The sequence below is a fragment of the Phyllobates terribilis genome, unplaced genomic scaffold (assembly GCF_046119375.1).
Source record: "Phyllobates terribilis strain yellow unplaced genomic scaffold, ASM4611937v1 Scaffold_5__5_contigs__length_657084704, whole genome shotgun sequence".
In the NCBI taxonomy this organism is placed as follows: domain Eukaryota; kingdom Metazoa; phylum Chordata; class Amphibia; order Anura; family Dendrobatidae; genus Phyllobates; species Phyllobates terribilis.
In genome coordinates, this window is record NW_027362765.1 from 300,548,135 (window position 1) to 300,560,964 (window position 12,830).

At 46.4% G+C, this 12,830-nt stretch overlaps 1 protein-coding gene across 6 annotated transcripts in view; it reads left to right on the forward strand.

Annotated features, from left to right (window-relative positions):
* The first annotated feature begins 1,493 nt into the window (after positions 1-1,493).
* LOC141273069 (NACHT, LRR and PYD domains-containing protein 3-like) overlaps positions 1,494-12,830 on the forward strand; it is a 120,027-nt gene continuing 108,690 nt past the window's right edge. For 3 of the 6 annotated variants that reach the window (XM_073684422.1, XM_073684425.1, XM_073684421.1), the window contains exon 1: positions 1,494-1,672. The gene's annotated coding sequence lies outside the window, so the exon portion shown is untranslated. Of the gene's footprint in view, positions 1,673-7,396; positions 7,473-12,830 lie in introns of all 6 variants that reach the window. The other 3 variants (XM_073684424.1, XM_073684423.1, XM_073684420.1) reach the window with 2 other exon arrangements.

The following is a 12,830-nucleotide window of genomic DNA, read 5'->3' on the forward strand; positions in this document are numbered from 1 at the left end:
CGAGCATTTCAATTTGCTCGGCTCGAGCAATGAGCACCCGAGCATTTTAGTGCTCGCTCATCACTAATGAAGAGGTATACACTTCTTCATGAATCGGGAGTGTCTGACTCTACCACACCCCCTCATCAAGATCAGCGAGAAAATCGCAGGTCTTGACAAATTGGTTCCTATATCTTTAGAGAGGTTTTTCTATTTCAGAACTCAAAGTCTGCTGCGTAGACACTGATTTGAAAGAGAGAATAAGAGAATAATATCCACCTTTTGACTGGATAATGTGGACTAGTTCCTGATTTTCTGGTAGCCCTGAATAGATCAGAGTAATTCTCAAGTCCTACTGGGTCTGGTCTGAACATAATGCAGTTCTAGGCACATAGACCTCGATTCATTATGGCCTTTGCGCCAGTTTGTGTCAGTTTTGTGCCTTTTTTTGTTTGCACCAAATTCTATTTATTTTATTTGTGCATTTTTTTAAGTTTATTTTATGTGTTCTTAACTGCTTTTTTAGTTTTCCGCTTTGTGGTTGGAATTTAATGAATCCAAATATTAAAAAATCATAACATTTGGTGCAGCCCCAATCAGGTCCCCCACAGGTGTAGTTTTATGCATATTTCTTCAAAAGTTTTATATTTTGCAACACTTTGAAAAAGATCTGACTTTTTGCTCAAAAATTTCCAAAAAATGATTAATTGTGCCAAGTTCCTCAACCATGTACGCCATTTCTATGAATTTGGTGCAGTAAATGTCAGCGAATACTTCAAGACTAAAAAAGAAAAGTAAAATGAAGAAATTCCGGCACTCACGTGTATTCGATCAGTTCATTTATTCCTACTGATCGAATACACGTGAGTGCCGGGATTTCTTCATTTTGCTTGTAATCTCTCCACGTGCACCACTATTACTAACGAGGACTACGGAGTGCCGACTATTTCTCTGTATTTAAAAAAGAAAAATAACTTAAAAAAACACAAATGATGAATCGGAGCCTAAGGCTTACTTCAGACCTCCATGCAAGTCGGTCCGAGCATGGATCACAATACACAGTCTGGCCATGGCTCTCCTGACCCGAGCGTTATAGCTTCATGTATACCACAGCCAGTCCGTGCATTGAGGTCCATGTTCAAATCGATTTGTACGGGTATCTGAAGTAGCCCTAAGCATACAATCTAGACTTTATATCTTGAAACTTCATATGAAGGTCAATATATGATTTTCAGTTGATTTTGTTTAAACTTGTAGATGTTGTTGTTCTAAGTTTTTTACTTTTTTAATTAAAAAAGATAAAAGAGTAGACACTATAGCTGCTAGCTAGCATTGCTGCCAATTTGTTTCTGTTTTCGATGGCCACTGATGTCGGGTCCCCATGTCTAAGATATTGATTGGGCTATCTTCAGGAACCTTTCTGCAGCTCATTCCTCATTCTGATGCTGGGGTTATCACAGTAACTGCAATGTCTCACATTCAGCTGATGACTCATTAAAGAGTGATGATGACTCATTAAAGAGGAAGACTCTTGTTAGGAGCTATGTTACAAAGTCCAGTAAACAGACTAAGTCTTTTTCAGATCACAAATTTCCTTGTACAGAGCTGTAATGGGACTGGACATATTCCTGGATATGGTCAGATATAGGCATGGATTATCTTCCTCCAGATTGACATAAAGAAACCATCACAGGTTGGTCTTCTTGACTATATAATGCTTGATAGTTTATATAATACAGTATATTGTCTACATGAAGGTATTATCTGAGTATTATTTTAAAGGTTATAGGTGGCCCATACGAAGGTTAATGGGATACTAACGCAATACATGGGCGATGTTCCTGTATTACTGTATGTGCTGTCAGATTTAAGTTTTAGTAAATGTTCTGTTTCCTCATACAAACAGAACATAGGCTTTATTATGTAATAATTGCATGCAACTTTAATCCCTGGAATAAATAAAATCAAATTGTAATTCTGCCATGAGCACAGTTTACATTACATTGCATTGGTTGGAAGGGGTCATTTTAGCGTAAAGTTAATTCAACTGAAATGTTGATGGATGGGACCAGCTGCCAGCTAACATGTATGGGGACCTATCGTACACCCAATCCTTAAATTCTCCCTGGAAAAGTCAAGTTTGGCAGCAGCTTCCTTTACCCTTCCTATGCAGGATAGCTGTTGGCCAAAAGATCAGATCAATTTTAAAATGAATTGGTAGTTATTGCGAATCTAATTTAATTTAGTGACCTCTGTGGTAAATCGTGTGTAACTACCAAAGGCATCAGATAGTCAGTTGACCACAGAAAATCTAGCTGGATCCTCCAGTGGTTGCCAGAAAAATATCTCATGACTATGGCCAGTATTAGATGGCAGCAAATTTCTCCAACCTGATAGAGTCTCATAGAGCTCTGTGCCCTCTTCATACATGTGCCTCCTGCGCACTCGCCATACATATACAGTGGATGTGATGCGCCCCCAGGGCCGTGGGGTACTCGGCCGCTGGGCCTATGGATGCTGGTGGGGGATATCATGGTGGCTGGCCCTGTCTGTGGCCCAGGGCGGTCAACAAAAAGGGGAATTATGGATAGGGGATTTGTAAAGTGTTTGTGACGCCACCTGTGGAATGCGGCTAAAGGGAGCCACCGCTGCGGAGCAGTCCTCTGAGGCAGATGTTAGGGCAGCATATGATGGAACGGCTCCCCACAGGTGGAGCAGGCCTCAGGGCAGCGTGGGGAAATAGATGATGGTACAGGTGAGAGACGGCCAGGACAGGTCAGGGAGAAATGACGGACACTCACACGGGGGTTCGCTTCGGTACCTTTACTGGTGGAGATGCAGGTATGGTCCAGGGTACTCGGTAACAAGGGTGCACTTCTGGACTCTCCCCAGTGAGCGGGTATAGGCCTCCTGATCCGTTGCTTTCACTTGCTAAGCTTCTGACCTGCCTGGAGCTAGGCCTGGCTTAATTACTGTCTCTCTCTCTTGCACCTGCTGACCTGGTGGTAGGGCCTTCTCTTGGAGATCACTCTCCCTGGATGCTGGGGCCTCCGTGACTCCTAGCCCTTGTACAGTAGTCAGCGTTGGTCGACCTGGGACTTGTAGTCCTCCAGGTGTCCGGTGGTCCCCACTGGGTGAAAAGGGACCCTGTAGGCGCGGACCCGGTGTCTGGTATATAGTTCGGGGTGAGCCTGGTACGCTCCTCTGCCCCCTCAACTCCTCTCTCCTTTCCTCCTTGCCTTCGGCCACACTCAGGGCCCTCACTGCACAGCTCGTGCTGTAGGCCTTGTCTCGCCTAAGCAAAGCAGCCAGCGTGCTGCTGCTTCACATGTCTAAGTGCCAGCACACTCTCAGACTGAGACTCACTCAGCTGCCTGGCTCCACCCTCCATATATATATCCCTAACGGGCTCCCTCTGGTGGTCTGAGGTGGTAGGGTGGAGGTGTGTGAATGTGTGAGGGCCTCTTGTGGAGAAGTCCATCCATGCACCCTACTGGGTTCTGTGGCACCTAGGCGTAGCAGGGCGCCACAGATGCAGATAGCATTGAATACAATCTTACTCCCTCTTCCACCATTCAGCATGTGCAACTGAATGTCAGCGCAACAGGTGTGATGATGTCAATAGATCACACCTGCTTGGTGGAGCCTCAGTCCATACTCTGAACAGACCAAGTCAACACATCTGTAAGGGCATCATACTGCATGTTGGGGACAGTGAGGGGAAAGGGGGGGACTATTGGGTCTGTCTATTATACTGTGAGTGGGGGATGTGAGATCCATCATACTGGGTGTGTAGAGGGGCAGTGGTGTCCATCATAATGTGTGGGGGGAAGTGGGGTCCATCATAGTGTGAGTGGGGAAGGGTCTGTGGGGTCATCATACTGTGTGTGTGCGTGGGGGGGCAGTGGGGTTCATCATAATGTGTGTGTGTGTGTGTGAGGGAGCAGTGGTGTCATCATACTGTGTGTGTGGGGAGAGTGGCTCTGGGGTCATCATACTATGTGTGTGAGGGGCAGTGGGGTCCATCACAATGTGTAGGGAGGCAGTGGGTTCCATAATACTGTGTGCCACGGGGTGCTGTGGGGGTATCATACCATGTATGTGGTCGGCCAGTAAGGTCCATCATAATGTGTGCGCATGGGTGAGGGGGTGTGGGGGGGTGGGGTCAGTGGGGTCCAGCATACTGTGTGTAGGGGCACAGTATATCTAATCTAATTATATATACTTAAGGCTGAATTACAGGAGCATATGATTTATAACCTTTATAAAAAGTACTAAATTACATGGTTTGGATTAGCTGCTACAGGTAAGAATACATGTTAAAATAAGCCCTATCGTAACATGTATCAGTAACAGCTTTTCAACAACCTTAATTCTGCTCAATATTAAGTGATAAAAATTTATATTAAATAATAAAAAGAATTTAGTTCAGTCGGCTGGTTCTGCCCTCTACCAAGGTCACAGTCTCCCATGTGGCCCTTTGGGTACATGAATTGCTCGCCCCTGATCTAGTCTAAGGTTAGACCCACCTCCTATTAGTTGGATTACTTTGAAACAATCTTTGGTGCATGGTGTCACTGTGTAGGCCATGTCCTTTTAACTACACCCCTCAATGAGTCAATAAAGTCATCACTACACCAAATAGGTATTGTGATGCAAGGCATGTATGACAGTTTAGGTGCAATGTAGGTCAGAATTCTGTCGCATTTAGCTTCGTAAATCCGCCTCAATGTTGGCATACCACTGCATAAAGAAGTATAAGAGAAGGTCAGAAAGTAGGTAGCGAAAAAAGTTTTGAGGTTTTGGATCCTAAATATAAAAAACTGATAATGTCTACAGTAAAATGGCCAGTCCAAACATAAGACTAAACTGTACTCTGTGATATACCAGCTCCTACTTAGCTAATTACCCAAATGTTCTAAGGGCAGTAAGTAATAGGCAAGTAATGCTGCTGTATGTACATAGGCAAATCAAACAATAGAAAACTCAGATGTTTTGTATGTTGATAAAAGAAAAGCCAGTCTAAGCAAGAGATTAAACTGTATAATGCTAGTTGGTACAGTGTACTGCAAGCTGGCACAAAGAGCAATCAGTCAGGTTAAGGCTGGCGTCAGATGAGCGTATGGAAAATTGTCAGAGTTTCATCTACAAAACTTGGATGATTTTCATCTGATTTTCCTCCGGTCTTCAACCGTGTGTCATCCATGTGGCCGATTTTTACATTTGTAGCAAAAGGGAGATAAGCGCACATAGGGTAAGAATGTATTTTAAAAGTGAAATCGGGTGTTGAGGGGGTAGCTCACCTGATTGGGTTGTTTATGTCACAACTCCAATAAATGCCCATAGATTATTCAGCTGCTGCAGTCCAGTCCCATCTGCAGATAAAAGATCTTTTTCTGCATGTAGATTGAAGAGAAGTAGGAGGTAGACGTTTTTGTAGACCGCGCTGCTGTGATAAAGGAGTAGTTCCACGTATGCCAATACACATAGCCTTTAATAACGCATTTCAGGTTCGTACCAAGCCCTTTCTTAAAAATTTGAGATATGTAGTTCAGTTTTGAGAAGGGGTTCGGTGCGAACCTGAAACACATTAATAAAAGCTACTTAAAATATTGCCACATGTGGAACTACTCCTTTTTCACAGCTGTGAGGTCTACCAGAACGTCAATCTCCTACTTCTCTTCGATTTTACATTTGTGTGACATTCGTGTGACGCAGGAGCGGGCACTGACAGCTTGGAGCCCCTGTGCAAGAAATGTGTCCTGGGGCCCCCTCCTTTTCTGGCAACAAAGCTACAGATTTATATATATTGCCAAACACATGGATAGATATATAGATAGATATCTCTATCTTACACAGTTTCCTTTATTATGAATATTGCTGTCCCTTATTACACAGTGCCCTCTCTTGTTATGTACAGCTCCGTCCCTTACATATCGCATTATTCATAGTGCCCCCTGTTTTTATTACATACCGTCCTCTCTTATTAGATATATAATGCAATGTTGGCTGATGGAGCATGGGAAAAATTATTTTCTGATGGAGAAGCTGATGGACTGAACTTCTGGTCACCGGCTGCTCCATCAGCAGTCATTTTATATCTAACAAGAGATGACTATGTAATAAAAGAGGGCGCTGTGAATAACAAAAATAATGAGAATACGCTATGTAAGGGACAATGCTACATATAACAAGAGAAGGCACTGTGAATAAGAATAAAGAGAATACGCTATGGAAGGGACAGCACTGTACATAACAGCAGAGGCAGCTATTTAATAAGGGACGGTATCAGATATAACTAGAGAGGATGGTACTTAATAAGGGATGGTGTTACATATAGTAACAGATTAAACTATGTAACTAAGGATGGCGCTATACATAATAAGTAAGTACACTATATACTAAGGGACTGTGCTATACATAATAAGTGAGTACACTATATACTAAGGGATTATGCTATACATAAAAAGGCAACATTCCAATACCCTTGAGCAGTGTCAGTGTGCTGTAAGCTTTTACAGATGCATTGAGCATGTCCTTGTCACGGGTGTGACAGAGGTGACAGACAGTCGCCCTGCAGTTGGTTGCAGGAGATCTCTATGTTTGGCATTACAGACATCTTCTTAGAGGCTGTCTCTAGAACCCAGGGGCTACCTCCCTCTGGCTAATTCACACCCTGCCTGGGTGTAAAAATACCTGCTGTGTTTCAGAGGGAGGTGTCGGTCATATTCATTAATACCTGTGAAAGCTTTAGCAAGAGCAGTCCTCTCTGGAACTTGAGGACGTGTGGGTATTTGTCTGGAGTTCGTCTAAAGCTAAGCAATTTCCCCCTCTTTGTCCACCCATGTTGTCTATAGTGTTCAGTGGAGATTGACTAGTGCTCATCTCCTCCCTTCCCAAGCCTTAGTCATACACCAGGGAAAGACAGGGCGAGGCACACGTGCGGCGATTGGTGAAGGGTCAATACAGGGACATTAGGGGAGACAGGGTGACGCTAGATCAACCTAGGAGGTCTCCACTTCCCCGTTTCCCTAGAGTCTGGGCTCCCTTTCCATCTTCCCTTTGTGTTGCACTAAGTCTTTCCCACACCTTGCGTGACAGTCCTATTCTGATCCTCAAAATCGGATCAGCACAGGACATTCTCTGACCCTCACAGATCTCATTCTCAGATCTGTGATTTTCACGGATGTGTGAATGGACCTAAAAATCTCTACGACTCTGTGTGACGTCTGATAAAAAAATCTGGCAGCACACGGACGTTTCACACAAATGTGAGAATGTGGCCTAAGGGATTTTACAAATAACATTGTCACTCCAAGTCACACAGTGCAGATACAGAATAATATTTACATCTAGGTACTTACCACTGACGTCTCGTCTGATTAGAGTCTTTTTCTGCTGTTTCTTCTCCATCTAGTCAGACCTTCATGTCAACATCTCCCAGCCACGACTCGTCTTATCACGATGATCACCGCAGCCGTGAAAATAGCAAGGTCCCATATATTGTATAGATACTGTACATGTGTCTCCCCCACACTGCCCCCTGAATGCCGATATGTGCCCCATCATTAATATACTATTAGCCACGAACCAATCAAAATATAAAGTGATAATCAGCACTGTTCCCCCATTAACTATAATCTCCGCCGCCCAATAAATATAAATTATTCATTGTGCTCTCCCACTACACATCAGTGTCCTCTCCACCACCTTCATCATTGTTCTTGACCACCCTCATCATTGTTCTCCCCACCTCATCATTGTTCTCCCCTACCACACCTCAGTGTCCTCTCCACCACCCCTATTATTGCTCTCCCCACCACATCTCAGTATCCTCTCCACCACCCCATCATTGTTCTCTGATACGGATCCGGGTGGTGGAACCTCTGTGCTGCGGTGCAAGGAGGGACCAGAGGGGCGTAACTAGGTATCAACTTGGACCGACCAAGGCCGTACAGCGGCTCAATCGACTCCGTGACCAGGGAAGGACCGGGCAGAGGGACCAGGTGCTACTCTGGGGACCGACCTTGTATGAGAGAAGGTGACTCCCACGGGTCAGAAGGCAGAGACTGACCGGTACAGCAGATGAGCACAGCAGGCAGGCTGACGAGAGATCCGGGCAGACGGGCTGGCAGACACGGCAGGAAACTAGCAGGAGCCTCTAGGTAGGCTGTCAGGTATACACGGCAGGTACAGGCAGGAGCCTCTAGGTAGGCTGTCAGGTGGTCACGGCAAGTGACGGGCAGGAGCATCTAGGTAGGCTGTCAGGTGGTCACGGCAAGTGACGGGCGGGAGCCTCTAGGTAGGCTGTCAGGTGGTCATGGCAAGTGACGGACGGAAGCCTCTAGGTAGGCTGTCAGGTATACACAGCAGGTGCAGGCAAGAGCCTCCAGGTAACAGGCAAGTTCTCCAAGTAGGCAGGCTAGCCTAGCCCATAGACAGACTGGCGGATTTGACCGGAGTCAGACCATCGGGCTGGAGAGAGTCCTTGGCAGGCGAAGACAGGTAGCAGGTGGAGGCTCCGGATAAGCGGACTGGCCAAGCCCATAGACAGACTAGCGGACTGGTCTGTAAGCAGACTGTCGGGCTGGACTGGTAATCAGGCTGGCAGACTGGACTGATAGTCAGACGGACTAGACTGGTAGTCAGACAGGCAGTGGGACCTGTGGGCTGAAGCTGAGTTTAGCATACAGAGCAACAACCTTGCACGGGCACGTCCATATTGGAGGAGGTGCCTTTTATAGGGGAAGTCCTCCAGCCATTGGCCGGGGACTTCTTAGGACGGCGCACGCGGCCACCTTAAGAGGGCGGGAGCACGCGCACGCGCCCTAAGCACAGGACCAGGGAAGCTGCATGCACCAGCAGCTGCAGGGAGGCCAGAAGACACTGGGGCAGGACCGCGGCGGTAAGGGGGACGGCGTCTCTGCCGGGCAGGAGGCAGAGACGCTGATGCTACATTCTCCACCACTCGCAGTTCTCCCCATCACACCTCAGTATCCTCTCCACCACCCCCATCATTGTTCTCCCCACTACATTTCAGTGTCCTCTCCACCACTCCCATCATTGCTCTCGCCCATCACAACTCAGTGTCCTCTCCACCACTCCCATCATTAGTTCTCCACCACCACACCTCAGTATCCTCTCCACCACCCCATCATTGTTCTCCACCACCCGCATCATTGCTCTCCCCACCACACCTCAGTGTTCTCTCCACTACCCCATCATTGTTCTCCCCCTCCACACCTCAGTGTCCTCTCCACCACCCTCATGATTGTTCTAAACCACCCTCATGATTGTTCTCCACCACCCCATCATTGTTCTCCACCACCCTCATCATTGTTCTCCCCACCACACCTGTGTCCTCTCCACCATCCTCATCATTGTTCTCCACCAATCCCATCATTGTTCTCCACCACCCTCATCATTGCTCTTCCCACCACACCTCCGTGTTCTCTCCACTACCCCATCATTGTTCTCCCCCACGACACCTCAGTGTCCTCTCCACCACCCCATCATTGTTCTCCCCACTACACTTCAGTGTCCTCTCCACCACTCCCATCATTGCTCTCGCCCACCACAACTCAGTGTCCTCTCCACCACTCCCATCATTAGTTCTCCACCACCACAACTCAGTATCCTCTCCACCACCCCATCATTGTTCTCCACCACCCGCATCATTGTTATCCCCACCACACCTCAGTATCCTCTCCACCACCCTCATCATTGTTCTCCACCACCCTCATTATTGTTCTCCTCACCACACCTCAGTGTTCTGTCCACTACCCCATCATTGTTCTCCCCACCATACCTCAGTGTCCTCTCCACCACCCCATCATTGTTCTCCAAATGTATCACTGTTCTCCCCACCACACCTCAGTGTTCTCTCCACTACCCGCATCTTTGTTATCCCCACCATACCTCAGTATCCTCCCAACTACACTCATCATTGTTCTCCATCACCCTCATCATTGCTCTCCCCACCACACCTCAGTGTTCTCTCCACTACCCCATCATTGTTCTCCCCCACCACACCTCAGTGTCCTCTCCACCACCCCATCATTGTTCTCCGCCAAACGTATCATTGTTCTCCCCCACCACACCTCAGTGTCCTCTCCACCACCCTCATCATTGTTCTCCAAAACTCCATCATTGTTCTCATCACCATCCTCATTATTGCTCTCCCCATCACCCCTCAGTGTCCTCTCCGCAGTGTATTGATTAAATAAAAAAATACTCACCTCTCCGTTTGTTCCCCTGCAGCATCATCGTCGCCAGCAACTTTCTTACTGACACAGGCGCACGCTGCATGCTGACGTCATCAAGCTGCGCACACCTGTGTCAGACAGAAAGCACCAGGTAGTAAGCAAAGGATGGGATCCTGTCACTCCGCAGCGGAGTTGCAAGGTTCGCTCCTTACCTGCCGAATATGAAGAGGGCAATCTGGCCATGGGCCCCCTGGAGCTTGGGGCTGCGAGGAACAGACCAGATTGCCCTGAGTATTAGCCACCCTTCAAGGGGATCTACACTAATCCCTTGCCGACATTGGATGTAATGGTATGTCCTATTTTTAAGTGCGTTCCCACAAATGGACGTACCAGTACCTCCTGTCGATTATGCAGTCACATAAGCTGAGAGCTTGGCTTAAGTGATAGTAATTTTCACTAAGCAACATCCACTGCTGCTTGTTTCTGGAAAATACCCATCGAGTCAAAATCATCACTACACCGATAGATGAATTCCCAAAGACGTATAATTTCCAAAATGGGGTCACTTGAGGGGGGGATTCTGTTCTTCTAGCACTTCTAGCAAACTATTCTATGAAAATTTGTTTTCCAAGAGTCAAATAGCACTCCGTGTCTCCAGAGTCTCGCCATGTGGCTAAGCCACATACATTTGGGAAAATAAGTATCTGATACACTGATGATTTTGCAAGCTTTCCCACCTACAAAGAATGGAGAGGTCTGTAATTTTTATCGTAGGTACCCTTCAACTGTAAGAGACAGAATCTTAAAAAAAAAATCTAGAAAATCAAATTCTATGATTTTTACATAATTAATTGGCATTTTATCGTATGAAATAAGTATTTGATACAATATAAAAACAGAACTTAATATTTGGTACAGAAACCTTTGTTTGTAATTACAGAGGTCAGACATTTCCTATAGTGCTTGACCAAGTTTGCACGCCCTGCAGCAGGGATTTTGGCCCACTCCTCCATACAGATCTTCTGTAGATCTTTCAGGTTTCGGAGCTGTCTCTGGGCAGCATTGAGTTTCAGCTCCCTTCAAAGATTTTCTATTGGGTTCAGGTCTGGAGACTAGCTGGGCCACTCCAGAACCTTGAAATGCTTCTTACAGAGCCACTCCTTAGTTACCCTAGCTGTGTATTTTGGGTCATTGTCATGCTGGAGGAACCATCCACAACCCATCTTAAATGCTCTTACTGAAGGAAGGAGGTTGTTGGCTAAAATCTCATGATACATGACCCCATCCATCCTCCCTTCAATACGATGTAGTCACCCTGTCCCCTTTGCAGACAAGCACCCCCAAAGTATGATGTTTCGCCCACCATGCTTCACGGTTGAGATGGTGTTCTTGGGGTTGTACTCATCCTTCTTCTTCTTCCAAACACGGTGAGTGAAGTTGATACCAAAAAGTTCTATTTTGGTCTCATCTGACCACATGTCGTTTTCCCATGCCTCCTCTGGATTATCCAGATGGTCATTGACGAACTTCAAAATGGCCTGGACATGTGCTGGCGTGAGAAGGGGAACCTTGCGTGCCCCTGCAGGTTTTTAATCCATGACAGCATAGTGTGTTACTAAGGGTAATATTTGAGACTGTAGTCCCAGCTCTCTTTTCGTCATTGCCAAGGTCCTTCTGTGTAGTTCTGGGCTGATTCCTGATCTTTCTCAGAATCATCCTTACCCCACGAGCCTAAATCTTACATGAAGCCCCAGACCAAGGAACACTGACAGTCATCTTGAGTTTCTTCCATTTACAAAAATCTTTTTTTTTATTTATATAGCGCCAACAAATTCAAAGCGCTTTACAATTCAGACAATAAACAGACATTATCGGCACTGTCCCCATTGGGGCTCACAATCTACATTCCCTTTCATTATGTCTTTGGAGTGTAGGCAGAAACCAGAGGAAACCCACACAAACACGGGGAGAATATACAAACTCCTTGCAGATGTTGTCCTTGGTGGGATTTGAACCCAGGACCCCAGCGCTGCAAAGCTGCAGTGCTAACCACTGAGTCACATTTTCTAATAACTGTGCCAACAGTTGTTGCCTTCTCAGGAAACTGCTTGCCTATTGTCCTGTAGCCCATCCCAGCCTTGTGCAGGTCTACAGCTCTTTGTTCTTGGCCATGGTGGAGAAGTTGGAGTGTGATTGATTAAGTGTGTCTTTTATGCAGGTAAAGAGTTCAAACAGGTGTAATTAATACAGGTAATGAGTGCAGTGTGTTTATGACATGGTAAGTAATAGTACGCACCACGTCATAACCCCCTGTTTAGCGTGGGCTCCGGTGCTGATCCTGCACTAAACCGGGCAAATGAAAGCTGATCTATACAGGTGACATGTGCCCGCAACAGCCGCGGGTGGAATCGCGATCCATCCGCGGCTGTTAACTAGTTAAATGTCGCTGTCGATCTCTGACAGCAGCATTTAACATCGTCGCGCCGGAAGGACATCACTTACCCCACCCATCGGTGACTCTGTCACATGATCGTTGGTCACCGATTACTGCACCCTTAAATGATTTTATTGAGAGGAGTAGTTTGGAAAATGTGGTCACTTATTGGGGGGTGGGGAGGGGTTCTGCAGTTCTGACACCTCAGGGGC